Source organism: Pinus tabuliformis, chromosome 2_2 (assembly GCF_031772625.1).
Source record: "Pinus tabuliformis cultivar Carrire ecotype Pingquan chromosome 2_2, CPIR1, whole genome shotgun sequence".
Classification (NCBI taxonomy): Eukaryota; Viridiplantae; Streptophyta; class Pinopsida; order Pinales; family Pinaceae; genus Pinus; species Pinus tabuliformis.
The window spans coordinates 1121718638-1121746271 of record NC_142300.1 but is presented as its reverse complement, the minus strand read 5'-3'; the positions used below and the strand labels follow the sequence as shown (position 1 = coordinate 1121746271).

The window sequence follows — 27634 nt, the reverse complement described above, 5'->3', positions numbered from 1 at the left end:
CCCAAGCCCATCATCAGACCTTGGGAACAACTTGTCCACAACAAGCACAGAACTGGTCTTGGATATGAGAAGGACTTTTCCTTTCATATTCCAGACTACTCAAAGCCCATTCAGTTTCAGAGCGCTAGATTCATCCATGACAGTTCACCGCCAGCTGTTCCAGGTTCTGCCCCTTTTCCACAGCAACAACAACAGATTGTGAAATGCCAACACTGTGACTGAGTTGGCCATTTGAAAGATCATTGTTTTGATCTTCATCCATGTAAGCACTGTCATAAAACCACCCATTCTTCACACAGATGCTTCAGAAACAAACGTCCTGCAAGAACAAAGATTCATCTTGGATGGATCGCTTCTTGGCAATGGGCATCAACAACCAAGAAAATATTCCAAACACATGTCAGAACTTGTTTCAGAGTATTGAACAGTCTTACAGTTGAGTTTTCTCCATCATCTCACCTTGTATCTGACAGGGGGGGAAATGATGGTCATCTACAAGATTCAAAGTCACATCAAGCGAGCTTGAGCCACAACCTGCCATACCAGATTCAGAGTTGTAGCCAGAAACAAAGATGCCCCTGAGCATGCCTTCAGTTGGTAATCCGGGACACTTCCTCTAGCAGAAGACTTCATCTTCTTGCCAGTTTCGAAAGAATTCCAGGAACAAAATTGAGAACACTTTCTCTAGTAGAAGACTTCATCTTCTTGCCAGTTTTGGAAGAGTTCTAGGAATTGCATTAAGCAATCCAGAGTTGTTGGTCATCCTTAAACCATCACAGGTTGAGGCTTCCCTTTTCAGGTTGAAGTTCTCCCTTTTATGCGAGGTGAGACCTCCCTTTCATGGTTGAAGGTTTCCCTCTTTAAAAAAATAGGAGCACTTCCTCTAGCAGAAGACTGCAGTTTCTTGCCAGTTTTGGAAGAGTTCCGGAAATTGCACTAAGCATTCCAATGTTGGTGGTTATTCTTAAAGCACCGCCCTTTATACCAACATTTCAGAGAGCACGTTCAGCCTAGTGCTGCCATGCATTTTTTCACATTTTGTATTACAGCTCTCTTCTTGGACTCATACATAACCCTTCAGATTAAGGGGGGAATGTTGGACACCTAATCCTCAGTGGGTTAGTGTGGAAGCCGAATAGACAAAAGGAGTCCAAGAGACCTTGGGATGTGAAACCCAACGGTCACAACATGTACTATAAATGTAAATCATTTGTTAATAAAAATGTACTCTCATGTTTTATCCTTCAGATTCCTTTGTTGCCCATGTGTGTTTAACAATAACCAATGTTGTAATCTAGGGAAAAGTGTACATGGTTACTAGTAGCATAGACATCATGTATTCACATAGCAAAGCACATAACAGAAAGAGAGAAGAGATACAAGTAGTGGAAGAAAGAGAGAAGAGATACAAGTAGTGGAGAACCAACAAAAGAACACTTAATATTATGTCTCTTAAAAGCCAAGTCAAATCGATACATTGATATATAGGAAGATACTTATACCATGTTGGGACAATTATAATAGTCTAACTGTCTGACTAGACTCTTAACTAATCTGACTTAAGTTATCTTAATAGTCTTCTTTACATTATATGCTTATCCGACTCGACTCCGCTAGTTGACTAGCCCTTCCAATATATACATATAGTCTTGCTTTGGTTATAAACTAATAAATTGAGGTGAGAAGTAGATAAATTAATTTCTTGCTTATGTACAAGAACTTGCATATTTTTTGGTGGATAGTAACAACCAGTAAGTCTACACATTTACAATTTTACTCTTACATAAGAGAAAACATAAATAGTGGCGGGATATAACTCTAGATAAGTATAATTATTTACATCTTATTCATATCCATTTTGTATGCAAAGACTTATTATGGGTAAGTGTATTTATTTACATCTTATTCATATCCATTTTGCATACAAAGACTTATAAGTATATTTATTTACATCTTATTCATATCCATTTTTTATGCAAAAACTTATTTAAATTATGGTGGAAATTAATTTATGTAAATATGTTATTCACCTTATGAACTATTTTCAAGGGTTTATTGCAAGCATATCCATAGACATAGATATGTGAGGTAATTATCCACATGTCATTGTATTATGCAAATACTACAATAAGAACTTTACAAAATAGTCTTTTAATAAAATTGAAAAAATATATTTATTAGTTGCATTTCTCAATGCTAAACTAATAGTGGTCAACAAGCAAAACAATTATAGTCTTGCCTTGGTAGGGACTAATAAGAATCAAAACACTTCATCTAAATTATAACTTTATTTAAAATTATTATTATTTTTATTAAAGGTAAAAAAATTAATATATAAATTAAAAATATTTACGTTTAAAAAATAACATGTAACAAGATTCTTAACTATGGATATTCACCTCCATTTTATCATGGAGATTCTTAATCTCTAAATGGGTTTTGTTACAATATCATGGGTCAATACGACTTCTCAATAGCACCAACCTAAAAATCATAACTCATTTTATATCAAACTCGTTAAAATGACATTTTTTTAATTGATAAATTTAATTAAAAGGGCAAAAAAAAACATAACTACTTTGGAAATATATCTTATTCTTTAATTTGTGTATATTAGTAGGAATATTCTAGAATATTTTATGGAAGTCAAATCCCTATCCACTTAATAATTATTGATAATTAAATTGAAACTCTAAATATCCTATTCCAGAAGAAACATACATATCGACATAATAAACATTAACTATGATATAAATTCAAATATCCTTAACTTTTTAAATATTTATGTGATTATGAATGAATAAAGATTAACCATAATACAAAATGACTCTAATAACTTTTTGAGTGACTATAATTGTCAAGAGGTGCTCTCCATTTTCATTTAGAAGAAATGTTGATATTGTCATATACCGCTGTCATGTCCTATTATATTATGTAAACATTTTGACTCAGTGAAATTACATAAAACTAAAAATTTAATTAATTAATTAATAATAATAAAAAAAAAATTTCACTCAATCAAATTAAAAATTCAAAATTTACTAAACAATACTTTTTGATAAATCTTATGGATAAAGCAACGTTAACCACGATACAAACTTTTTGTTAAAACGACACCTTTCAGTAACTATACGGTGATTAAGAGTCGCCGCCATGGGTGTCTGTTATATGACATACAAAACCCTAACTCGCTAAAGTCCAACGCAGCTGTCTTGAACAATTTACAAAGGCAGCATGACTTTTGAGGAAAGGAAAGTAAAAAAAGTAATAATATGCCTTCCAACATCCTCCACAGGACTGGGAAGAGAACCCAACGACCGATCCAACAATTTCGTTCACGCGGAATTGCGGGACCCACCTTTTGCCGCGGTTTACTTTTGTTTTAATTGCAGTCTCCGCGTTGATGGTGACAGGTTAACGCGTCTTGGGCATCTCCGCCGGCGTCTCCTGTGACCTCGGACCGATGCCTCGTCCACTCACTCCAACAACTTATCCTTCTGGGCGGCTGTGTGAATGAATTCAAGCGCATGGGCAGCAGCCAAGCCTTGAAATCATGGCCGATAATAGCAGTGAACATTGAAGTTCGGCCGCCAAGAGTCAACTCCAAGGTTACGTTGTGGGCTGTAGTCAATTAGTTCGTTATGTCCGTATTATATAGAGGAATAGTGTGATTTCTGACCATGGGGTTCGGGGATTCAGATTTGGTTGCGAAAATCCAAGGATTTTTCGGCTCTCCGCCGGATCATGGCACGGTGGGCTTAATTCTGAGGACACTCTTTCTGTACGGGCTTTTGCTTTCGCTGTTGAGGTATTTTTTACCCAAGAAGTTTAAGCTCTGGTTCGTCGCCAAGCCCTTTGTGAAAATAGCGGAGAATTCTGCCGTCGACAGGGAAATTTCCGGGAACGCTGTCGGGCGAGAGGAACTGAGGAGGGTTTTCTCGACCTTCGATAAGAACGGCGACGGGCTGATCAGCAAACAGGAGATGAGAGAGTCCTTTGATAAGCTCAGGCTGTGCGTTGGCGAAGAGGAATTGGTCTGCACGATTCGAACCGTGGACGTCAATGGCGACGGGTACGTGGATTTTGAGGAGTTCGTTACGCTGTATGAATCGATGAACTGTAGAGGAGGAGGTGAAGAAAAAAAAGAAACGAAGGGCGCGGATCATGAAGACGCGGATCTGGCCGAGGCGTTCGGCGTTTTCGACGAGAATGGCGACGGTTTGATAACGGTGGAAGAGCTCCAGGCTGTGCTCAAGTCGCTGGGTCTCAAGGAAGGCCGAGCGATTGGGGAGTGCAAGAAGATGATACAGAAAGTTGATAAAGATGGCGATGGGATGGTCAATTATTTGGAGTTTAAGGAAATGATGAGTGCAGGGTTTGGAAGATCCGAGCGAAATGGATTTTCTTGAGAGTTTTTGGTTTAGGGTTTTGTAACGTCATACTCTTTCTGCTTTCTGCAAGGTGCTACTTAGAAAGCAGGGAACCAGATATTCTTCTGCAGCTGGTTGTAAAATTTTAGTTCACGGAACTAACTGTACATTAGCTTAGTTCACTGTCATGACTGTGTTTGCTTTGTACTTAGTGGGGAGAGATTTGCTTGGTACTTGGTAGTTTGTGAGAAAACTTGAAAAAGATTTGTGTACAAATTTGTGAGATATGGGGAGACATGCTTGATGGCTTGTGGGAAAACTTGTAAAAGATTGTGTACAAATTTGTGAGATATTACTGAAGGATTTTCTGTTGAACCTTTGTGTGGGTATTATTAATAAAAACGGAGTTTCATGTAATTGTTTTTAATCTTCTGAATTATCTTCAGAATCTTCTCTGTTTGAGGACAATGAAAGTAGCAGTATGATGCCCTTTTTTTTCTTCAATGATGCTTGAATCTGATGCAATATTTATCACACTCTTAACATATAACAGAGATTAAATCCTTTGTCACTGGAGAGGTTTCTGGTTCTGAGATTTATTTCATTTTGTATTTTACTCATTAAATCAAGATATAATGAAGAACCATAGCACAGCTGTCTTCAGCATTATTCGCACTATAATTAATAACTATCGACAAATTATGTGCCTTAATTTATATGGAGTTGAGTTAGCATTCATATTTGATATTTAATTGATATTATGCAAACCCTAAGTCATGAGCTGAGCTGTACTTCTATCTATCTCAATATATAGAGGTGATTAATAGGAAGAAGTTTAATCTTAATTTATATGAGGTGATTAATAACAAGTTAGTTTAATCTTAATTTATATGGAGTTGAGTTAGTATTCATTGTGATATTTGATATTTAATTGATATGATGCAAACCCTAAGTCATGAGCTGGGCTGTACTTCTACCTGAACATATTGAGGTGATTAATGAGCAGTTGGAGGTGATTAATAACAAGTTAGGTTAATTTTTTTGGGTTAAAAGTAAAATTAATTAGGTAGAACTGAATAGTTGTTTGTGTAAAGGTTCGGTCGAATTGTAGTTAGAATATTGAATGAGGGTATAGTATTAATTTTTATTTTTAAAATTTATATTTAAGTAGTATAAAGTTAGTATTTATTTATTTATGTATAACTATGTTTATTTTGGAACTGGGTTTTATAATTTTAATTTAATAACTAATCGTTATTAGGTGGGGAGATTGAATTTTCATAAAATGTTTTAGATAATATTTATAAATAAGGTTGAAATTTATTTTTATAGTTAAGCATTTTTTATCTTTTTATTTAAATTCATTAATCAAACAAATGTAATATAGCGCTTTGAAATCAATTATGGTTTTTTGGCCATGTGATTTTGATAAATCATGTTATTTACCTATAGTATTGTGACAAAGTCTATTTATAAATTAAGAATCTCCATAATAAAAGGAAGGTGAATCTATGTGATTAAAAATCTTGTTACATTTATATATATGTTTAACTTATATATTAATTTTTTTATCATAAATAATAATAATTTTGAAAAAAGTGATGATTTAGTTAATTTTTATCATTTTTTAACTTTAGCAACTTGAGATTTATAATTAAGTGTTTTGATGCTTGTTATGGAAAGAAGTTTATTTAGTATACTATTCTATTTATAAAATCTTAGTAAGTGTTATACTTTTATAAACCATGTATTTATGTATTTTTTGTTAATCATATATTTAAGTATATTTATAAATTGTTTATAAAAAATTAGCAAGTATTGGGTGAATGCATGAAGATGGGTTACATTTGTGGGTGAAATGTGGTGATGAAATTTCAAAATGTTTTACTCTTTTATCGAACTGAAGCCCGCAAAATTCATATAAGCATTGTGAATTTTGATTCCGAGTAAAAAGACAATTTGTGGAGAATTGATATTTTTTGCAAAAACAATATGTCAATTTTCCATTAAATGAAATGTTTGTCCTTGCAAATTTTTGCACATATTAAGAGATATGTGTGTTTGAGTCCCAAAAATTAGTCTAAAATGTGTAATTAAAAAAAATATATGTGTGAGCATGAAAGAACTAAGTTTTATATATATATATATATATATATATATATATATATATATATTATGCAAAGTTATATTTTTTATTATTTTTTGAAGTTGGCAAAGTAAAATTTCAATAGCATTTTGTAGACACATGTTGGTGTAAGGTTTTTTTGAGTTGTTTGAATAAATTGAAAAACCAAGAGTACCCTTTTGAAGAGGACTCGTAAACTAAGATAGTAATATTTTTTGAATTTTTTTGTTGTTATGTATATTTTATGTCATTGATTTTTTATTTAGCCTCTTTAAAATTGTCCAAAAAAATTTCAAGCATTATGATTAAAAGAAATTAGATGAAAAATATCATATGAATTCGAAAATGTCAAACTCATATGCCATTGGATAGAGGATTCCTTCATGAATCCAACATGATCAACTCTGCCACTTAAGGACAGATTTTTCCCTAAGTTTTCTAGAGTACAAAATGGTGTTGCAGCAAAAATTGCAGAAGGGGTGCTAAAATCATGGTTTTTATGACCTCAGAAGCTCGTTCAAGAAATTAAAATATTCGATCGAGCGCTTATAACGCTCCATCAAGTGCTTAAATTTTAAATTCAAACAACTAACCCTCAATTGAGCCATTTACATGGATTCTGTAAAAAAAAATCAAATCATTATGTGAATCCCATAATCTACATTTTTGAATTAATAAGATCTAAAATTTAATCCATTATTAATTTAACGAAGTTGATATGATATTATTTTACTAAAAAATGAGAATTCAACTTGATCTAGGTTATGAACAACATTAGATTTTTTTTTTTTTATTGTATTGAGCCAAGAGGGGCATTTTACAACCTAGTATGGGGGCAATGTGTAAGTATGTATGCATGTGCTCAAAATATACCTTGTCATATACCTTGAATGTGAATGGATCGTAAATTTACCTTCCACAAGTTTTTACCACATTAAAATTCTAAAATTTATTATAATGTTTGTTATCATGTCATGTAGAAACCTTATCAAATCTAATATTAATATTAAATACTTAATATTAATATTATTAAATTGATTAATTTTGGATTAATATAATATTAACTTTAATATACTATAAAATTTGTTATATTATAATATATTAGGATGTATATTAGCTCCAAATATATATGAGAGGGAAGAACAAAGACCTAGAGTGATAGAGGTGGAGACATAAAGTGAGTGACAAGGGAGAGATGGAGATAAAGTGAGGGAGAGAGAAGAGGAGTGAAGAAAGAGAGAAGGAAAGGAGAGAGAGAGAGAGAGGGAGAGAAGGATAAGAGAGAGAGAGAGGGAGGAGGAGAGAGTGGAGGAGAAGAAAGGGGAAGAGAGATGGAGTTGGAGGAAAAGATAGGGAGGGAAGAAGAAAGGCGTTTAGAGAGAAAGGTGGAGAGATGGAGAGGGGGTCACAAGGAAGAGATGGAGAGAGAGTGTATATGTTTGGGGGTGAGATAGAAATAAAAAGAAGGAGCGATGGGGAGAAGGGGCAGAGAGAATGAGGGAGGGAGGGAGATAGTGATAATGTTGGAGGCCGAAGAGAGAGAGAGAGAGAGATGAGGGGGAGACATAGGGACGTGGGAGAGAAAGGGAGAGAGATGAAGGAAGAGATAAAGGACTTGAGAGGGAGGGAGAGAAAGAGATGTTGTTGGAGGGGGAGAGAGAGGGAGATAAGAAGAAATATATAGAGAGAGAAAGGTGATGAGAGAGAGAGGCGGAGGGGAGTGACAAGGGAGATGGAGAGAGGGAGAGAGGAGAGCAGGAGGGAAGAGAGATAAAAGGGAGAGAGAGGGAGAGAAGGGGAAGAGAGAGAGAGGGAGGGAGAGAAGGGAAAGAGAGAGAGGGAGGGAGAGAGAGTGAGAGAGAGGGAGACATAGATAGATATGGAAAAACAGTGTGTATGTTTGTGGGGTGATATAGAGAGACAAAAAAGGAGATACAAAGGGAAATAGAGATATAAATGGAAGGGGGAGAGAGGGAAGAAGAGAGAGATAGAGACACGCAGAGAGGGAGAGATATATAGATATGAAGAGAGAGAGTGTGTGCATTTGGGGGGTGAGATAGAGAGACAAAGAAGGGGAGATGGAGGGAGATATAGATATAGATGGGAGGGAGAGAGAAAGGGAAGAATTTTTTTTGCATTAGATGCATTGATTTCAATGTAGATGCTGATTTCTAATCCTATTTGATTTCTTGCATTAGATGCATTGATTTATCTGTAAATGTTGATTTCTAATTCTATTTTATTGCTTGCATTAGATTCATTGGTTTCATTAACTTCGATGTTAGTTTCTAGTCCTCTTTGATTGCTTGCATTAGATGCATTGATTTTAGTGTAGATGTTGATTCCTAATCCTATTTGATTGCTAGCACTAGATGCATTGATTTCAGTGTAGATGTTGATTTCTAATCCTATTTGATTGCTTGCATTAGATGCATTGATTTTAGTGTAGATGTTGATTTCTAATCCTATTTGATTGTTTGCATTAGATGCATTGATTTCAGTGTAGATGTTGATTTCTCATCATATTTGATTGTTTGCATTAGATGCATTGATTTCAGTGAAGATGTTGATTTCTGATTTGATGTAATTAGATGTATGGTATACATTAATTTCAAGGTAATTACATTAATATTGCGCATTGATTTCAGTGTAACCACAAAAAATTATTGACAACATGCATTGATTTCTATGTTATAGTAATTCAACCATAAATAAAATACTTAAATTTTCATCTCAAATAAAATGTTCACTTAATTGAAATGTTTGCTTCTTGAAATTGTAAACTATTTGTAACTAATTACATTCTTATTATTCTCATTTTCCATGCTTCATATTGGATTGTAAAAAGTGCAACAAATAGAACATTATATATATATATATATATATATATATATATATATATATATATATATATATATATATATATATATATATATATATATATATATATATATATATATATATATATATATATATATCTATCTATATATATATATATATATATAATCTCTTGTAGACAACCTCGAATGAAATAAAATCGAATAAAACTTATTTATAACTTTTATATCTCCACATTTTTAAAAATTGAATAAAACTTATTTCAATCCTATTTGTGTTTTTTAATTGAACCTTGAGATTTAAGAAATTGATTGAAATACTTAAAAAAGTTGACCATGCAATGGTATATGGGCGGGTCACAAAATTTTTCATATATAGATTTTTTATTATAATATGTCTGCCTTTAGAATTCAAATAATTTCTTTTTTCCCTAATTGGGGTGTCTAATCCCAAGGAAGTGGGGGTACAATTGATGACGCGTGGGCTATGAAAGTGGGAACAACAAAAGGACAAGAAGATAGAGGATTTTCCTCCCGCGTTGTGTATCCAACTATGTTAATTATGTATGCACCTATGTGTGATATGGTAGCATGGGGAAGATAGTGGAAACTTGGAAACTTAATGCAGAAGGTGGCAAGAGACTTGAATTCTTATGAGAATGCAAGCACGACGATAGAATGTTCAGTGACAAGTGTTATCTTTTCGTGGGTGGGTGCTAGGATTTCAGAGGAGGCAGATTGGTGGCGTAGGTTGAGGCACAGGAAATTTCGAGGGGTGTGGTGTCAATGGGCATCTAGTTCGCCACTTGGGGGAGGTAAGTGGGTCTGACTCGTGATCTATGTCTTTTTTCGCAGGTCTTGGCCTGAACATCGAGCGGGCAGGTTTGGCCCCCACTCTTTTCACTTTGGGGACAATGGTTTGCAGTTTCCTTAGACCAGGGGATCATTTGTGTGTTGTATGTTTTGTGTTCTATTGTTGTGGTGATCTAGGTTTGTTTATGCTTGGGTCGACTCTTGTTTTACGTGGGTGCACTCTAGTTTGGATTTTGGTTCTTATTGTCGGGGTTCGAATAATGAAGCCTCTCATTATAAGTTTCTCCTAACTCAGTCTATGTAGAAATTTTGAATAACATGACACATATTCACAGAGACTATCCTGATCATACAATTATAAGCGGAACATGTATAATACATAATCTCCTCTACGTTGATCATCAATTTACAGAAGCAGAAACATTCACAGGCACAGATAGAAGCATCAATCAAACTCATAAACACAGTATGTATCCCGGGGAAAGCATCTCGCTAAAAACCCCACACTGTCTGTATATTATATTGATTGAATCATGTAACATTACAAAGCATAATACTTCTCACAAGTATCTCCACCTGTTACACACAATACAGCTCAGATTTGATCTCCAAATCTCCCCCGCTGCTTGCCTGCCTCCACTGCTCAATACCTGCTCAAGAACTGATGAGAATTGCTTCCCAAACTCGATTTTACACTGCAAAATAGTCACCCACACTATGTTGGACGTGAGCAACAGCTATAATATCATGAAGATACGTGAGCAAACTCATTGGCATACTCAATCCTTTGATTGTGCAAATCATCATGCACAGCTATAGTCACAACTGATAGCAATCTAATCCTCTAACACCTGTCCCTGCTGAACTGAACATGCACTGACATGCAACTGAGTTAACTGATGTATTCTATAGTTGCATTATGAGTTAATAACTTGTGAATTAATTAATAACTAATTCACCCAACTCATCTTTAGTCTATTGATCAGTTAGACTAAATACAACTAGTTTAACAAAGCTAAACTGAACACAACTCCATCAACTGTACCTCCAGTCCACTAAACTCAACTCACTTGAGTTCTAACTGAAGTCATGCATGCAACAACTCAACTGACTCATAAGAAAAATGAATTTCCTTCTGACAGCTGCATGTGCCACTTCCGTAGCTCAAACTGAAGTGCTCCAAGAGAATAAGATTAAGTTTATAGTCCAAATATTATTGTGAGATAATAATATTTGACTTTTCTATTTTTGACTTTGATCACTCACACTGTGATCACTCACACTGTAATCACTCACACTGTGATCACTCACACTTTCATCAAAAATAGAAGTCCATCTATTTTTCCCAACTTGATCAATCATCCATAGACATGATCCATATGTCTAAAAATAGACATAGTCTAAAAATAGACTTGCGCCAAAAATAGCCTGCGGGCCCACTTAGTGAAGGCGACTCTTTTCACTAAGCTCCATCATCTTGTTGCACTCTCAACAAGCATTTCTTGTTGCACACTTTTCAACACTCCCTCTCAACAAGAAAGGCTTCCTCTCAAACCCGATCCTGTAACTCTGGAATGTTCTCCATGCAACACATTTGGCCGGTCCACTTGCTCTGTCATCAAAGTCTCTGACTGCTATTGCCTCTGTCAACTGAAACTCTGCATCTCTGTGATCTTCAGTATCTGACTGCTCTAGCCTCTGTCACTTTGATCTCTGACTGCATCCGTGCTGCTGCTGGTTCTATCTCCCAGCATTGCATCCGCACTGCACCTCTCAACTGACCTCCCTGTTGGGATAGAAACATCCTCTGATGCTGAAGCTCTACCTGCTGCTGACAAGTGCTCCCTCTCTGACATCTGCGCTACTGCAACATCTCCATGCATCTCGCACCATTGCACACCTCTCTGTGCCACCTAGCACTGTGCAAAACACTTGTGCCTCTCGCATTGCTACAGCCTGCTAGCTATGCGCTGTCCTGGGATTCCCTGCACTGTCACTCTCTCTGCCGCTCCATCCGCATCTGACTCTACCCAATCAGTCAGTTCCTGCTACTACACATCGGGGCTCCCGTAGCAAGGTCTCATCCAAGAGGTTGGGTACCTCAAGGATCTTTCCCCTCCTCCTTGGGATGATCAATCCACATCACCCCACCTCCTACCTGGAGGTATGGGTGCATGCGATCCCTCAGCCCACCTGGCTCGAAGTTTCCCACTACTGGAGGTCTCTGGATGAATAGATGTCTCTACTCGATCTCCTTTCAGCTTCCCCTGTTGTGGCTCCTCCACAACCTCCTGAAGCTGCTGCACCAATCGTGACTCCTCCACAATCGTCTGAGACTTCTTCTGGCTCTGCATGTTGAGAGGTAATATACGCTCCCTCTCAACCACCAAGTCTCCATCAGTTGACTTGCTGCTCAAGGCTTTGCATGCATCTTGAACCTCAAGAGCATACAGGTTCCTGACCCATGAACCAATCTCATGACAACGAAAGCATCGCACCTTCGACTTGTCAACTTTCTTCCCATCACTGGAAGAACAAGATTCGAAAAGAGAAACCTTCTCCTTCCCCTTCTTCGCCTTACTCGCTAAGGCACAGTTCTCCTCATCATGCATAGATGAAGAACTGTCTCTGGTGCTCCGTCTAATCTCCTCCTGCATCAAATCCGACCATGGTCGTTCCCAATTTGGCAATTTCTCCCGACCATTGACAGAGTCCTGATAGGAATGCCAACTCTTCGGAAGATCAAGGAGTCCTAGACTCACCATCCTCATCATCAACAGTAACCCCCACACTTCCCAGCTCATCTCGACACTGAGTGAACCTCGTGAGATACTGGGGCATACTATCTCCATTCTCGAACTGAATGTTTCTGAGTTTTATCTCTTGCTTTGGAATTAAATTCGAATTCCACCAGCTCAAAACTCAACCGCTTCCAATCTAGAATTCGTGAGAACAAAGTATTTCTTGTACAGAGATCGACTGTATGGGCATTCACCGGATATCTCACCTTCCAAAGGAAGGATGAATCCAGAGGCTACCTGGCCCGATTACAGACTCTGCCTAAAGAAATAGAATGTAAACACTTCCTGAATAGTAGATCTGATGATCAATCCTCGCTTGATATCCTGTAAAAATCTCTTCTACAAATCAAGCAGCTCCGATACCATGTAGAAACTTTTTCTACAATTATCTAGCTCTGATACCATGTAGAAATTTTGAATAATATGACACATATTCACAGAGATTATCCTGATCATACAATTATAAGCGAAACATGTATAATACATAATCTCCTCTACGTTGATCATCAATTTACAGAAGCAGAAACATTCACAGGCACAGATAGAAGCATCAATCAAACTCATAAACACAGTATGTATCCCGGGGAAATCATCTCGCTAAAAACCCCACACTATCTGTATATTATATTGATTGAATCATGTAACATTACAAAGCATAATACTTCTCACAAGTATCTCCACCTGTTACACACAATACAGCTCAGATTTGATCTCCAAATCTCCCCCGCTGCTTGCCTGCCTCCACTGCTCAATACCTGCTCAAGAACTGATGAGAATTGCTTCCCAAACTCGATTTTACACTGCAAAATAGTCACCCACACTATGTTGGACGTGAGCAATAGCTATAATATCATGAAGATACGTGAGCAAACTCATTGGCATACTCAATCCTTTGATTGTGCAAATCATCATGCACAGCTATAGTCACAACTGATAGCAATCTAATCCTCTAACACCTGTCCCTGCTGAACTGAACATGCACTGACATGCAACTGAGTTAACTGATGTATTCTATAGTTGCATTATGAGTTAATAACTTGTGAATTAATTAATAACTAATTCACCCAACTCATCTTTAGTCTATTGATCAGTTAGACTAAATACAACTAGTTTAACAAAGCTAAACTGAACACAACTCCATCAACTGTACCTCCAGTCCACTAAACTCAACTCACTTGAGTTCTAACTGAAGTCATGCATGCAACAACTCAACTGACTCATAATAAAAACGAATTTCCTTCTGACAGCTGCATGTGCCACTTCCGTAGCTCAAACTGAAGTGCTCCAAGAGAATAAGATTAAGTTTATAGTCCAAATATTATTGTGAGATAATAATATTTGACTTTTCTATTTTTGACTTTGATCACTCACACTGTGATCACTCACACTATAATCACTCACACTGTGATCACTCACACTATAATCACTCACACTGTGATCACTCACACTTTCATCAAAAATAGAAGTCCATCTATTTTTCCCAACTTGATCAATCATCCATAGACATGATCCATATGTCTAAAAATAGACATAGTCTAAAAATAGACTTGCGCCAAAAATAGCCTGCGGGCCCACTTAGTGAAGGCGACTCTTTTCACTAAGCTCCATCATCTTGTTGCACTCTCAACAAGCATTTCTTGTTGCACACTTTTCAACACAGTTCTCTTCTGGGAGTTGGGTGGTATTGGTGTTTCTAGGGTACCTCTATCCTTAGTTTGGGTTCAACCGAGGTTCAAGCTAAGGCAGTGGTGCTTGCTTGTGTGTGTCTGAATTTTGGGTATTATTGTTCTGTGGGGTGGTCAAGGATCAAGTTTCTGCCATGTCTCTGGTTTTGGATGTGCTCTATTGCATGCTTGTTCCCCTGAATTTGGTTCTAGGATTTGGCTCTAGAGAAGCCCATCATGTATGAGGATTTATCCACTGCAAATTTGATTGATTATGATGTTATTTTGTTTGGTGGCTGGTACGAGGTTGCTTATCTGTTGGGTTTGAGGGTAGGTGGGGAGTGCCTTCATAAGATAGACACATTTTATGGTATGATTCAATGGTTTTTAGCTTGGCTCTGCGAACTTGCAATGAGGTCAGCCCCAAGAAGTACGAGGGATAAAACGCCCCTTCTAGAATCATTGCCAAAGCAGGAGTGGTGGGCATGGTGGTTCAAATTCCTCATGAGTTGGTCATGGGAGTGGTGATTGTGACTACGTGAAGTCATGGTGGTAGCACCTGGGGATGTGGTAGTCAGTGATGTCATGAAGGTACAATTGGGCATGGGAAAGTTGGCCCTCCTAGTCATTCCAAGGCTCAACAGAACCTGGTAAAATATTTACAGGATCTTTTGGGGGCATAAGATAGGACTCGCAAGGAAGAACATGAAGTTGTGATGGAGATGCTTAACCAACTACAATATTTTCAATGTCACATCTGTGAAAGAACGATAGTGATTTGGTAAGGGAAAAATCTTCTCGCTGAAAAGGTAGACAAGCTGGAAACTTGGCTACTTCATTTTGAGTAGCATGTTAGATGTTCGTATCGCCCTCCCCCCCCTCCAGGGACCGGGCCAGATAATCCAACTTTTGTTACTTTGGATGATTAAGCATGGTGACTTGTGTTTTGTTTATTTTGAATGTATTTTGGTGCTTTTGGCCTTTCAGGCTCTGAACTGCTCCTCTTAGTCTCTTTTTGCTTGTATGTAATGCCCAACTAGCATTGGTCAACAAACCTGGTCGGGGTGAGACCATTTGTTTTTTGGTATCTATGTACTTCCTTTTTTATTAATGAATAGAATACCAACTTACAAACGAAAAATATATATTTTAAAAATTGAATTATAATAACATACATGTTTGCCTGATCGGGGTGAAAACGACGAAGATGAGAATGATTAATACGTCGGGGGCGATGATACCAGCGTATAGGAAGATCCATAGAGGTGATATAACCCCAAGGAGGAGCACAGATAGAGTAATGAAAGGCAGAAGTGGGGGTAGAAACGCATCAGTGATGGGACGTGGGTATGATGGCACAGAAGTAAGACGAGGAGGAGTGGACGATTATGGGAACTGCAGGTGGCAGAGGGAAGTGGGGAAGAGGAACGAGGATGGGCGGCAAAGGAAAAACTATGAAGAAGGGGGAAGGCGCGAGGGAAGGAATTCGGTATATGAAACCGGAGGGAGAGTGAAAAGAAGCAGGGTGGTGGAGACCATAGCAAGGATTAACGCAGGAAGGAGACTGCGAAAAGACAGACCACCCACACCCGGAAGGATTGGACGAAGGGCAACAGTGGGAAGAATGAGGAAGGAAGTGACTGAGGCGAGCAAGGGCGAAAAGGGGACGGGCAAGGAAGGAAATATGGTCGATTCATGGGAAGCAATGGAACAGTATCAGACAGGTATGGACGGGTCGGAAGAAGAAGAGGAGATGTATAACTCAGAGCAAGATGGTCAAGAGAAGCCAAGGAGAAGCGTAATGGGGAAAGGGAAGTCCCCTAAGGACAGGCAGCAGGAAGAAACGAAGAATAGAGAAAAGAGAGGCAGAGGACGAAGAGAGGAAAGTGACTTTGGTGGCCCTTCCGGCATAGCGGGTCAGGGTAGCAGGGTAATGGATGATAACAAAAGGAACATAGGACGGGGACGGAGCCGAAGAGGTAGAGGGAGAGGAAGGCCGGCTGGAAATCAGGAGAGAAGCGAACCTTCGACAGTGGGTAAAAGAAGGGACAGGAAAACGCTAAAACGGAGGGTCCAGTACGCAGAGAGGGCTTACAGCGAAAACACCGACGAGGACATCCGGAAAATAATCCAGAGAATGGAGGAAGAAGCTATTCAGGGACAGTCAGATTCCGAAATGGATGACTGGGAATACTTGTTGCCGGATCCAGGGAATACTAGAGGGCGCATGACCCTGTACAAACAGGCGCTACATGTTTATTGGGTTATGAAGAGGCTGCTGGCAAAAGCCATGGAGCAGGTGGCTATGGAGATGGCGGAACTGGCCCAAGGAATTCCTAACTTGAAAAAAGAGATGCAGAACATTCAGGTAACCCTTCTTATGCAGGATAACAAACTGGAAGAGATAAAGCAACAGATAAGGAAGATTAACTCAGGAATAAAGGAAGAAGGCGACCCGCTGGAAGCCATGGCAGACTGATACTTAGAGATATGTATAAATTCCCATAGTAGGATGCAGAGAGTCAGTTCAAATTTTGTTACAATATATGAAGCAGATAGGAGTTAGTAGTAATCTTTTTGAATGTTTAGTATACTTAGCTTGGACAAGAAGACTCAGCATTTTTTGTTTTTGGATGGCTGTTAAAAACTTAAGGTGGCCAACAGACCCGGTTTCCCTTCGGGGTGGGTTGAGGCCACCATGTGCATGTACAGGTTCCAATCCGAATTAATAGAATATGAATGGTCCTGTGTTAGCTTACAAAAAAAATAATAATAACATACATGTTGATTGCACTAAAAGACACTTTCTACAAGTTAATATGAAGCATGATTGTAATTATTTCCATGTTCATGTTGATTGCACTAAAAGACACTTTCTACAAGTTAATATGAAGCATGATTGTAATTATTTCCATGTTCAATATTAAATTGACACATGATATATTTTAGTTCATTTTAAGTATCAAAGTGACTTGCATCATAGTAAGATTGTACCTATACCATATTATGACTAAGCTCTTGTAGATGAACTCAAAAGAAATAAAATTGAATAAAACTTATTTGTTGTTTACAAGCCATCTTTTAAAATTGATTAAATCTTATTCCAATTTCGTTTGTGTATTTTAATTGAACCTTGAGATAGCCAAGTAAATTTTAAAAAGTTCATATTTAATTATATATAAAATTATAGAAACATATATCATTAAATTTTTTTTGGTATGTTAAATTCCAATACATATGAATTAAATATCATGTTATGACTAAACTCTTGTAGATGATCTCGAAATAAATAAATTTGAATAAAACTTATTTTTTGTTTACTAGAAATATTTTAAAATTGAATTTAAAACTTATTTCAATCCTATTTGTGTTTTTAATTCAACCATCATCTATTTTAGTCCCTTTTAAGTACCAAAGTGTTATACTTATTTTCTTAGTCTTTGAAACTAGAAATCAAAATTGTTATATTTCTTAATAAAAGTTATAGTATATAGAAGAATTTTTAAACCAACGAAATAATTTTAACAAATTCATAAACTTCAAAAAATAATAAACTTCCATAAACAATATCAATACAAATCCATAAACTAAAATAAGGAATGTATCAATAAAGTATCCATATGAAAATATATACAAATTACAAATATCGCTTAAACATCTATAAATTGAAATAATAAGCATCCATAAACTGAAATAATGTTCATGTACATCCATAAATTGTCCATGTATGAAAATATACAATGTTTGTATAACATGTGAATGTGCCTTACGAAACGATCATGAAAATATACAAACTATCCACTCTAAGTACCACTAAGAACACTTATACTTATTTGTTGTTTACAAGCCATCTTTTAAAATTGATTAAATCTTATTCCAATTTCGTTTGTGTATTTTAATTGAACCTTGAGATAGCCAAGTAAATTTTAAAAAGTTCATATTTAATTATATATAAAATTATAGAAACATATATCATTAAATTTTTTTTGGTATGTTAAATTCCAATACATATGAATTAAATATCATGTTATGACTAAAATCTTGTAGATGATCTCGAAATAAATAAATTTGAATAAAACTTATTTTTTGTTTACTAGAAATATTTTAAAATTGAATTTAAAACTTATTTCAATCCTATTTGTGTTTTTAATTCAACCATCATCTATTTTAGTCCCTTTTAAGTACCAAAGTGTTATACTTATTTTCTTAGTCTTTGAAACTAGAAATCAAAATTGTTATATTTCTTAATAAAAGTTATAGTATATAGAAAATTTTTTAAACCAACGAAATAATTTTAACAAATTCATAAACTTCAAAAAATAATAAACTTCCATAAACAATATTAATACAAATCCATAAACTAAAATAAGGAATGTATCAATAAACTATCCATATGAAAATATATACAAATTACAAATATCGCTTAAACATCTATAAATTGAAATAATAAGCATCCATAAACTGAAATAATGTTCATGTACATCCATAAATTGTCCATGTATGAAAATATACAATGTTTGTATAACATGTGAATGTGCCTTACGAAACGATCATGAAAATATACAAACTATCCACTCTAAGTACCACTAAGAACACTTATGTGAGTTATGTTGCGTGAAATAAGTGTCCATAATCTAGTACTGCAATATAACACATTCAAATTCAAACTAATTAGATAATTATTTGTACAAAATAAACAATATGGAAATAAATGATTTTGAACCACATTTTTAATTACATATATGAATCTACTAACCTCACTCGAGTCCAAATGCAAGTCAGATAGGATGGGGGTTTGATGAATCTGGGTTTGGTGCTCCCCTACCTATGGCTCAAAGATTGGGGCCTGCATCGATGGACCCACATTGTCAATGCCTTTATACCCAACATCCCACTCATGTGTCCACATAATTGCGACATCAACAACAATTTGCATATGGGCCTATTTACACAATGGCAAGGACAAATTAAAATTAGTCTACAAATTAATTAGCATACATGTAATTTAAAAAACTAAAATGTTGAAATCTTGGGAATACTTCTTTTTACCTCAACTATTGTTCCATGTTGGTCCTTCACATGATTTTTATTAGGTAGAGCTGGAGGTGATGGTGGAGGAGAATCCATGGAAACATGCACTGGTGGAGGGTGGCCTGGTTGATCAATTTCCCCCTCAGATTACCTCATAAGCTCATCCATGTAGTTGGGTTGTGTCTACATGTTATCATGAACTTATTAATATAAATTATATCTAAAAAGAACTAAATTAATATAAATAATTATGCATAATTTGACGATAAGAGTAAAAGAATTGTATATATATGTACTTGGTCTGTGTCACGCGGGTTGTGCACCCTCCAAGTGTCATGGATGACATCAGGACACATACATGCATATGAAAAAATCTGGTCAATGGGTAAACTCGTAAGAAATGAATCATCATATAAAGAAACTAGCGGGTCATGAGGCAATTGTGGTGGTCTGCTAATATCCCCATGCAATCCAACATGTGCACTAACCAATGACGTTTACATGCTATCTACAATGGTATCCCTAGTCTCAACATCGAGCTACGATGACTCTCTAGCTTTGTGTTGTAGCGGCTACAACCACCCTCCAAACTTTTGCCTTAGCCTGTTTTGGAGCCTCCTTACCAACCTTTCACAGCACTTTGTCTTGCTTCATCAAGTACTCAAGCTTCAATGTTTTCCTTGCACAAAGGTAGCCTGTCGATCACAGTCGATCCATTCCCCTCACAAGTTGTTCACCCGAACTTGGTCTAGGCGCAGGCTGAGCAGATTCCCCTTGAAATTTGTGCACTTCTAGAGGTCAGCCAACCTTCCCTCTAGAAATTGCGCAATCCTCTCTGGCAACCTGCTGGGCTCCAGGATTGCGCAATCCTGCCAGCCAACACTCCCAGTAGGATTTGCGCAAATTTCCCCAGCAGGGCTACTCAGCCCAGGATTTGCGCAAATCTAGGTAGCAGTCAGCAGCTCTTCCCAGAAATTGTGTAATCCTCTTGGACAATCAGCCCAACTCCCAACCAGGAATGCACATTTGTCCCAAGCAGTTGAGCAACAACATGCATGAATAGTCTGGTTGTCCAGCTCAACACGGGACCAAGGAAGGTTGGCTTGCATGCATGCATGACTTTCTCTTCCCGGAATAACAAGAGACAACATGCAAAAGGAATCCCATGATTCAGGGAACTATTTTTAGTAGCCGGGGGTTACATGCAAAGTTGTTTTAGAAGTTTCCCTCCAAGTGTCGCTTTTTCCTAGATTTATGGCATGCGCGTCATGAGGCCAAACTTATTTATTTGACGCATCAGAGCTCATTCATTCAAATCAATCTTGGAGCTCTGACATCCCACATCACATCTAGGAATCTTCGAGACATCCGACTCAACTATTCATGGGTAAGATGTCTCAACTTGTCTTTTTCAGTATTTCTATCGCTTCTTGTGTATTGACTTATGTGTGTGTTGCTTGCTTGATTTCTTTGAACGTCAGTTGTTGTTTACATGTGTACTAGCTTGTCTTAGCTCTGTTTCAGTTTTCGTTGCTATCTCATTACCGTCGCATGCATGAAACTGTTTTGCATGGACGTTCACCAAACCGGCAAACTGCTTCACCCACATTGTGGTGAAGTAAAATTATGAGTGTGGACACAAACAATTCCTCTAGCTCGATAATGGGTCTAGCCATAACTGATACATTCTATATAAGATTTCCTTAGGTTAAAACCAATTAAGAGGGCCTACCTCTTAGTACGCTTATCCCGTTTGATGATGTCCTTGCTTGCTCACTCCAACTATCTCTTGTTTCCTTTTTCAAACACCTGAAACATGTAAACAACAACAAACAACAACTGTGATAATAAACAAATTGTAATTCAACCTACTTGACAAGTCAAGAAACATTAAGACATGAACATGTAATATGACACATCAAGTAGGAAATCAATCGATAGTTGCATATATATTGAATCAAGAAGAGATTACAACCATTGTCTTGACGTTGTTGTTATCCTTCGACAAAACTAGGCTCCCACACACTTTTGCTAGCATTCCATGATGGCCTCAAGAATAATAGTTTTAAGGCTCTTCCCTTTAGGATTAACACTAAACCAAATTCACACTTCTCCCTCACACAACTAGAGAGCTAGAACTATGAATAACTTTTTGTTTACTCCAAACTTAATTAGCACTAGCACACCAACATTAAAACTCAAACGCTAGCTTGTGCTTGGGAAAAAGGGAGGTTTATATAGCATGAATGGATGGGAGATGGATCCTCTTCTCATGGGAGAAGTTCTTATCTCATGATGTAGTTTCATTATTACAGGGGAAAGGAGCCCAAACTGGCATCCTCAACCCCATCTGTACAAACCATTTACAAGACTTCCGTTACAAAGCTTCTAGAGTTGGAAGCTTCGATTCTTTATATAAAAAACTTTCCATAAGAGGACCTACGTGATTGAAACAAAGCTCAGTCGCTTCGGTAAGCATTAGGGACAGCGTTAATCCTTGCATATCGGTGCGAGGAGGAGAAGGGCCATTAGCGTCGGTCTCGTAAATTGGGAAAAACAGAAGATTTTGGGAAAATGGTGCAAAAGGGAATTGTTCTGCTCATGAAGAGGGACAGAATGGGAGTTTCTTCATGAGGGCAAGTGTCTAGTCAATTTAACGTCTTAAATTGCTCTACATAAATTATCAATTCGGGTATCGTAAACTGATGAAGTGTGGTGCACCATATGTGCTTAGTTAACCTTTCTCTTACTTCGTTGTTTTATAGATTTTATTTTGTTTTGGGGTTTTGTTCTTTGATCTCCTAAAGTGTCTAATGCAAATGGAAATCCTATTCTAAGGTCTTAAGAATACTTTTAAAGGTCAAGTATGGATGTAGATTTCAAGACAAGGTTTATGTCCCTAATGGTAACTTCCAAAACTTAGCACTTCAAAAGATCTCAAAACATGTTATTGATGAAATTAGTACTTAAACAAGAATGGAAATGCGCTGCTATTCAAATCAAATCAATCATGAACCACTGATCATGAAATTACTATCTTTGTTGTTTATCTAAATACGGAAATAAAAGTTAAGCTATTGCACTCAACAAATCAAAAACTACAAACTAATAAAAATAAAATCAAATCACATCATTCATAATCCGATAGCTCGCTAGGTAGTCTAAGCTATGGCTTTAGGAGATAACGTCAATGATATGAGGAATTTGATATCTAATTGCAGAAAAATAAAGCTAAAATAAAATCACATCATTCATAGTCCGATAGCTCGCCAGGTAGTCTAAGCTATGGCTTTAGGAGATAACGTCAATGATATGAGGAATTTGATATCTAATTGTAGAAAAATAAAGCTAAAATCAAATCACATCATTCATAGTCTGATAGCTCGCGAGGTAGTCTAAGCTATGGCTTTAGGAGATAACGTCAATGGTATGAGGAATTTGATATCTAATTGCAAAAAAATAAAGCTAAAATCAAATCACATCATTCATAGTCCGATAGCTCACCAGGTAGTCTAAGCTATGGCTTTAGGAGATAACATCAATGATATGAGGAATTTGATATCTAAACTAACTAACAAAGCAAATGAATAAGAATGAAATCAAAGCATAACTGAAATTGAAAAGCTAAAAAAAACAAAGTTAGCAGAGAGGCAAATCTCATGTCACTATTTGATTCAAAAACATGTAAAGAAAAACTAATCTACAATCAATTGGTTGAACACACTTACATGAATTAAAATTGCATGAATGGAAAATATAATCTATCAAACTTGAAAGCAATCAAATGACATAATGAAATCAAAGCAAAATTACAAAATGAAATCTACTCTACCTTACATTCTAATATGCTCCATGACATCTACTTCACATCTCCTTCCAGGTTGAGAACATCAAAGCTTTATTCAAATTCTTCAAAATTACAAAGTACAACAAAGCTCTCCAAAGCTTTCAAAAGCTATCAAGGAAGAACTACAAACTCCAAGCTAGGTTAAGATTCACAAGCCAAGCTCTAAACTCTAAGCTAACAAATGAAGGAAAAAGATCTCCTATTTATACAAAAAGATGAGAAGACATCTCATTAATGAGAGTCCATGAATCTCTCCCTCTACCTCTAGAGTCCTAATCAAAATAGGAACTGATAAGACACATGTCTTCTTAGAGTTTCAATACAATTAGGAGATGTGACACATATCCTCATGATCCCGTGATTCTTTCCACTCAAATTCGAATTTGGCCTTAGAGTGCCACATAAGGGTCTTCTAGAAGTCTCCTTTTGACCTATACATATCAACAATCTCAACCCACTTGTTAGGTATAAGCATATGCACATTATTGTCTAATTTTTAACCAAAAATTCACTTAAAAAGGCTAAGAATTAATAAAGTTTGGAAAAACATAAATGTGGCCCAATGATAATGAAAGTGGGATGAATGTAGTGACATAGTAGTGAAATGGAGGTGATATAATGGACATAATAGTGAAAGTGTAATGGAAATGAATGACATTTTCAAGACCCAACATACCCCCCAATTGAAGTTATTGCATGTCCTCATGCAATATATATATATTACATTAACTCTTTTGATCCTTGAGCTTGGCTTAACTTTGCATGATATCATTTGATAACTTAATATTTCTGCAAAGTGTTTTACTTGAATTGCAACATGGTTGGTTCTTGTGTTACAACCAATTTTTTGTTGTTGTTGCATTCTATTTTGATCTTTGAACTTTTCATAATGATATTTTGATTATTTTTGAAAAGTATATCTTTATTGGATTGCATAATGGTTGGTTCTTGTGTGACAACCAGGATTTTGTTTGTATCCAATTTATCATTTAAGCACTTTTCTGAAAAGCCATTGTATGCTCATAATAATAATGTAATAGTTAATATATGTTGAAAGTATGTGGGCTCCTGAGTATGATATGGACATGGCAAGATATGAAGATGAATGTATTCCTCCCCCAACTGATGGCATTGACAATTTTATGAAATGAGGAAGACAAATGTTTTTCCAACAATTATCATTCTAGCTTTTTATGGAATTCTATGGTCAAAAGTTAGAAAATGACGTACCTTAACTTACCCTTTGGAATGGATGAGTTGTATGTGTGGTGGCTGCAAAATTCCGATCATATTCTTCTTCAAGTGGCTGAATAAGAGGAGTCATGGATAAAGAGATAAGATGACTTTTTATTGCTTCTACCAAAACTTGCTGAATCTGCTCCAAAATGTTGAAAATAATAGTCTTCATGTCTTCAAAACTCATTGGCACAATTCCTACTATGTGAAAAAAATGTTCTGATGTCGAACATAGCAGGAAATTGTTGACTTAGTGGCCATTAATGGATGCCACTAGTCAACATGAGAACTCTCACCATTGATGACAATGAGAGTCAAGATGCCTAAACACATATTGCTAGGTACAAATGAATTTGCCGATGTCGAGTCACCTAGAAGATCTGACGAACAAGGGACATTAATGTATTCCCATTGTTTGTCAGCATGAGAACTTGCCATTAAAGCATGCAAACCTCAAGGTATTTTTACAAAGAACTTAGACTCAAAGGACTATGGACTCAATAATTTTCATTGAGGCAGGACTTATTTGCGAAATGAAAATGACAGGAAATGAAAGATGAAAATGGAAGATGGCAATGGAGAGCAGAAATGGCAATGGGAAATAATCATGTGAATGAGCCTCTTGCTTTTATTTGTGTATTATGAATGGACAAAAAGAGATGGAAAGTGTATGTGAATGTAAATGGAAAATATGGAGTGAAATGAGGTGAATGGTTTATTATGAAGTATGGATGTGATGGAGACAATAGTATCTGAAAGCTTTTCAAGTGTTTGGATCTAATTTTGCATCATCATATTTCCTCTTTGTTGCTGATCATCCTCTTATGAAACAAATTGGTCTCTTAGAGAGACACCATTATCTTGTAGTCATTTGTCCTTCCTCCTGGAACCTGCAAAAAAACTAATACTTCTTCTTCAATGGAATGTAAGATTATTAAAGGAGAGAGGTGATCAATCTCTCTAGTTATGATATTTACACACAAAACTAAGAATTTGTATTAATGAAACAAGTTCTCAAAAGAAAAATCAAAAGAATTTACACCTGCTTTGGAATTGGTGCCCCAAGTTGAATGTTGCTTCTTTTCAGCAATTTATTTCATTATTTTCCATTTCAAAATCTAATGATGGATTTCTTATTGTGTATATCTTGTTTAGATCTTTCCAATGATACTTGAATCATCAAAATCTGATTTTGTATGAGAAAGTTAGACCGATTTGAACAATGAGGTTTTTGAGCTGCAGAATTGGACTTTAGCTGCGGAGTGTCGACGGTTTATGTAGCTAAAAATCTTGAATAAAAAGTTAGCCATTCATCTTTCATCATCAGTCCAAAATTAATCAATACCTTCAAAAAAGTGAGCAAATAAATTATTCATTTCATTGATTCAAAATTATTATTTTTTTCTTGATATGCAGCAACTTAGTGTGGCAATTGAGTGTGGCGACTTAGTGATAACACACAACTTGACTTCCCTTTGACCGGAGTATTTTTCATCGAATTGGATGAAATGAATAGGACACCATCTATGTACTAACATTTTCCCAACTACTCATGTGGCTCGTTTCGTCTCTTGACACCTATAACCTATAGAAGTAATAAAATGGCTGCGAAATTGCCAGTTAGCTGCGGAATCAGGCTGCTTTCCGCAGCTAAAAGACAGTCAACCATCTGTTTTCTGATTTAAGTTATTGGAAAAGAGATTTTATGCAGGCAAGTAATAGGGAGAGAGAGACTAAGATCACAGCTGGTGCACAAGACCAATTATTCATGAATTTTTTTTTCACTGTTTGCCTGAAAAATAAAAACTTTGAAATATGAAGCAAAACAGTTTTAATGATGGAAATATATCAGAGTACCAACTCTTGTGCTGCTCATATTTTTTTTTTTTTTAGTATTTGTCACCAACAATTCTTATGCATGCTGTAACAGAAACACCTAAGTCAATCTCAAAATAATTGGGAAGTTTAACGTGCATGTGCACTACCTACTCGACTCTACATCTTTGAGAAATGGGTCATTCAGAAGTGCTGTAGCAGAAGGCCTTGTTGATGCAACTGTCAATTTCTTGATTGGTAACCTTTTCCACTGTCGTAGGCCTTAAACCATAACTCACCTTCTTATAAATTTGAACAACGCTACCGCACTCACTGTAAGAAATCCCCCGAGTAACCATCTCCAGCAAGCATATGCCAAAGGAATAAACATCGACAAGCTATAATCCTCTTCATATAATTCTAGTGCCGTATTTGATCATCTTACTGTTAAACAGGAAGTAGCGGAACAGGATTAGACGGGTGGCGGAAGACGTGTTTCCTCAAACAACCAAAGCGTGCTGTGTTTAAACTGTTCTTTGTTCATTTAATAGAAATCCTTTTTTCTCATGCATTCAGTGGCACGGTGGATGACCTGGCAGCCAAGGAAATTAGATCTGGGCGGATTTCTCAAAGAAATTGGAATATGGTCGCAACTGTTCAGAAAAACAACTGTTTTTCCTCATGCGGCATGCAAAAATAGGCCTCAGAGAACTGAGAAATTCTCTCAAACCGCCACGAATTTCTTAAAATGATTTCTAGGTTATCTAATTGACCCTATTGGTGAAAAAACCCATGTTTTATTTTTCTCAAATTCATCTCCGTTTGGCTAAATCGTGCATTTGAAGTTTGACATTTTTCAGCTATTATGCAATTTTTTGTTTGTAAGGTGTATTACACAGGCGCAATGATAGGGCTGAAGAATTGGGGCAACTAACCATCTCTCATGGATCTCTAGAAGAAATTAGTCACAGGTTTGTTATCTGAAGACATAAGAATGAGCCAATCATCGATCCGCAGTGTCTATTATCCTCATGTTTATTCAATATTTAAGATTACCTGATACGGGAACAACTCTTTTCTCTACTAGTTTATCAA

General features: G+C 36.3%; 1 pseudogene; it reads left to right on the top strand.

Annotated features, from left to right (window-relative positions):
- The first annotated feature begins 3402 nt into the window (after positions 1–3402).
- LOC149197334 (calmodulin-like protein 3 pseudogene) lies at positions 3403–4797 on the top strand (annotated as a pseudogene).
- The last annotated feature ends 22837 nt before the right edge of the window (positions 4798–27634 follow it).